Raw genomic sequence first — 4,202 nt, forward strand, 5'->3', positions numbered from 1 at the left:
TGAGGATAAAATCAGTCTGATAAGGCTCACTTCGGACAGAGAGGTGTTCACCTTCATCGAGCGTCAACCTGATGCCACGAGAAGGGATTACAACCTTCTGTGTGAAGCTTTGATCAGGGAATACGACCCCTGCACGGGACCTGCTGGTTTCCCGGCTGCTGACAAGGTCACGCAAGGGAAGCATGAACATCCAAAGGTTTATTACAAAAGAATCTTCCAAGCTTATTTTGGTTACAGAAATGAAACCGGAATGGAGGAAGAAGAAGGTTTTAAATTTGTTTTCAGCAAAAATCTCCACACTGACATTAAGACGTCAGTACAAATTATGGCAAATTTCAGAGAAAAATCTATCAATGAGATTAAACAGTGTGCTGTGAATGTGTTTGAGGCATGTTCTCATGCTAAGACGCCCATAGAGGTGTTTCCTGGTGTAAAGGTTAAACCCCACTCGCTAGAACTGGAAGGACGGCATGCATCGCCTCCTCCTCCTAAGAAAGGCGAGAAAAAGCAGTCTTTTCAAACTAACAAACCGCGTCATGAAGGTGCATGCTGGGACAAAAAAGCTCCTCTTTCAGAGGATGAACGTGATTATCGTAAATGGGGTGTGCGTAGGATGCAAAGATATGGGAACCAAGGTGACCCATATTATCAGGGGAAGTCCGAAAAGGAACCCCCAAAAGACGTACCTAACCGTCCCCCACCTCGGACGAAACGAACCGAGGCGAAAAAATCACAAAGGTTCCAGAAACAAGGCCCTACACCTCTGAGCTCGGAAGAGACAGAGAAACTACGCAGGTTGTTAGAAACTTTGAAACACACTGACACGGGAAACCAACCTGGAGCACTATGCAGTGATGTAATCACTATTACATCTGAGGGCGCGAATGACAACATCACAGATGTCGGTGGAACACACCAAGACATTGTTGTTGTTGCCTCCAACAACCCCTCATCGGAAGAAGGGGGGATAAACTCACACACAAACGATGATGAGTCATCGCAAGCTGAACACTCAGAAACAGCTACTGCTGTGCTGACGGTTCAGACAAACCAAGATTACACAGACAAGGCTGAACATGTGAAGAAACGTCAGAAAAAACCTAAGAGGTTTCTGTGTAACTTTTTCAGAAGGGGGGTCGCCAAGAAGGCGTACCTGTCAGTAACACTCGAAGGAGTCCTCACACATGAAGCACTTCTGGACGGTGGGGCAGACATAACAATTATGTCAGCTAAACTGTTCGAGGAGCTGAGGACAGCCGCTGCCGGTGTTAACAGGATAATACCTCTCACAGAATGGGCTATAGGAATGCAGGGTCTCTCAGAGAAGAGGACAACCCTGACAGCTATAGCAATGGTTCACATGCAGGTTGGCAGAATGACACTATACTACCCGGTACACGTGTCCAGTGTTAACTCATTCCCATTTTTGGTTGGCCAGGATTTTATAAATCGCTTCGACGCGATTATAGATTATGGTGATCAGACGATGTGGGCCAAGGTGAGCAAACCACTGCCAATACAGATGCCTCCGGAGTGTAACACAGACTGCCTAACGGCAGGTACCGCGGAAGGAGCAAAGGACTCCTCAGCCGAGGACACGAGCCCGGTGAGTATTCCTTTGAAATCATGTGAAACCAAAGAGACCCACCCGGTGGTCCAAACTCTGACCCAACAAGACAGCCTCCTCTGTGAGCTGGAGCAGTCAGAGTCCACCGAACACTACCTACCACTGGTAGTTAAAGGTGTAGAGATCCAAGGGTCCCACACCAACGATGCTGCTCTGTCTCTGTGGACAGATAAATCAGCAATTAACCGAGCTTTCTATGAAACCTTGGTACACAAACACGTGGGTCTAGAGCTAATTAAAAAAGCTTTCCGCTTTCCATTAGTTCCCAATAGTTCACAGGTAATGACCGTGGAAGGAGTCATTAACCTAAAACTAAACTGGAACCAACGAGAACTGGTTCACCCGTTTCTCGTGATCCAAAACTTACCACATGCAACCTACATAGGCTCTGACATTTTGGTAAGGTTGGGTGTCCATGTGGACACCATCAACAAGGTGCTGTGGTCCCTAAAACCAGCCACAAAGGATCCTCCTGTGCTAGACACAGCAAACCTTAAGGCTGGGCAGACCATTCCAGAGGCCTGCCAGGTTGCTAGCAACCAAACCACCACAGTACCACCTCAGGTGATTAACCTAATGGTGCAAATCCACATCATAGCTGGACAAGCTATTAGCCACAGGCATATTTTCAACCTTCTCCTGCGTTTTTCAACTTGGGACTGTCCGTGGAAGCCACGAACCAAGTGAGCCTTGACTCCAGGACCACATCTGTTGCTGTGTGTAACACAGGCACAGATGAGGTGATGATCCCAAAAAACACTATGCTAGGATGGTTGATTTCCACTGATTTTCATGATTTTGAACTAGGCATTCCATTTCTGGGAGGACCCCCAGATAACCTGGTACCGAGTCAAGAAACTGGGCCAGTATGGTTCACAAAACCAACACAGGCCATAGCTGTTTCAACCGATGACGTCGACCAAGGACCTCAAACCTATGGTGTCTTACCCATAGACAGGTCCGACGACTCAGAAAGGGATTCGTTGGAGCTCCCCAAAGAGTAAGAACCCTTATCAGTCTCATCACAGATTGAACAGGTGGTCGCCCAAGCCGACGCTCTGACATCTGATGAAGAAGGAGACAAACTTCGCCAAGTTCTTTTAAAATATGAAAAGTCATTTTCAACTGACCCAGACATCATCCAACTTCAGAAGTTGGATCCTGCAATTAACTCGATGATACTGTATCTGACTGACCCAGACAAATACACTCCATCGAAAGGCGAACTGGATTCCAATCCAGACCTTCAAGTCCTCTTTCAGCTGCGCAAACAGTTAAAACTACTCAAGGACAACCTAACTTTAGCTCATGGAGCGACGTCCTCACCCGTGTTCGCGGTCTCCCATGACCGAAGGGGGGTGACGCCAGTTAGGGTAATGTTACCAGACGCGATAACGTGATCAAATCTGACATTCAGAGTGAGTGGCGCACCGAAACGTCGTTTTCTAGTTGCTTAGTCACTACTTTTGTCAATGTTGAAACGTTGTTTTACTGGTTGCTTAGTCACTGTTTTTGTCGATGTTGAGACATCGTTTAATTGGTTTTTGGTATTGTTTCTGAACACCCCAAGCAAGAATGAGTTTTGTATGTATTTTAGTTGGAGACTGTAAAGGACTTTAACTATGCCAACATGCAGTTCACTCGTTAAAACCTAATCTTTGCGGAGTCAATGTAGATTAATGCTACCTTAAGTACCATAATCTACATTGGTCTCACAACGCTTAAGCCGAACCTACTCGAACAATTCTATTCGGGGGGATAGCTAATTCTTTTTGATGAGTCTCGCCATAGACTCCAAAAACATTTATGGGGAAAACAAACACCCAATCTCAAGTCGTTTGTCTAAAAGGACAACAGACAATCGAACCAAACTATATTTTGCCATGTAAAGCTAACTTAAACCAAGTTAGGAATGGAAAAATAGTTTGGAATGCCCTTCTATAGGTATAAGCCCCTATAACTACCCTTTTCAGCATGTTCCACCCCTTAACTGGTAGCTGTAGCTGTTCCCAATCATAATAGCTTACACACCAGGTGCATATAGGTTAAGGCCTTATGTAAAATCCCCTTCATAAGCCAACCTTAAACCACATAATTGCATGACACATTGAACCAGAACGGCACCGACTGGACATCACCCAGCGACGACCTTCGCTGGAGGAGACCTGCAATCCTGACGTTGGTCTCCAATCTTCATCCAGTGGCCGCATCTTCAGTTCAATCAAGGGAACCCCTCTGTATGCTGATCAATCAACACCTCCATTCGTGGTGGATTTATCGTTGTGGATTATATGACTTTTTCTAATGGATTACAGACTTTGTTTCCAAGGGGTACAGCATTGCTACAATGGAATTACCAACAACATTATGGAATTACCAAAAACATTGTGGGATTACCTCCTTTGACTTTTGTTTTTCCTTGTTGGATTACATCAAGCTCAAGGACATTCGAAGGCGTAAGTTCATGTTGGAATTCATCCCCATGGACAGGCGATGAGTTCCAAAGGGGGGACTGTAGTGAACTAAGCCTCAGGTCAAAATCTGGCCCTGAGGGCCTTCCTGGGACAAGAACTGT

The 4,202-nt window shown here is 45.8% G+C and overlaps 1 protein-coding gene across 1 annotated transcript in view; it reads right to left on the bottom strand.

Moving 5' to 3' along the window:
- Window positions 1-4,202, bottom strand: part of map3k15 (mitogen-activated protein kinase kinase kinase 15) — a 68,810-nt gene that overhangs the window by 47,069 nt on the left and 17,539 nt on the right. The window lies entirely within an intron of this gene.

Source organism: Nematolebias whitei, chromosome 20 (assembly GCF_014905685.2).
Source record: "Nematolebias whitei isolate Nwh7 chromosome 20, NemWhi1, whole genome shotgun sequence".
Classification (NCBI taxonomy): Eukaryota; Metazoa; Chordata; class Actinopteri; order Cyprinodontiformes; family Rivulidae; genus Nematolebias; species Nematolebias whitei.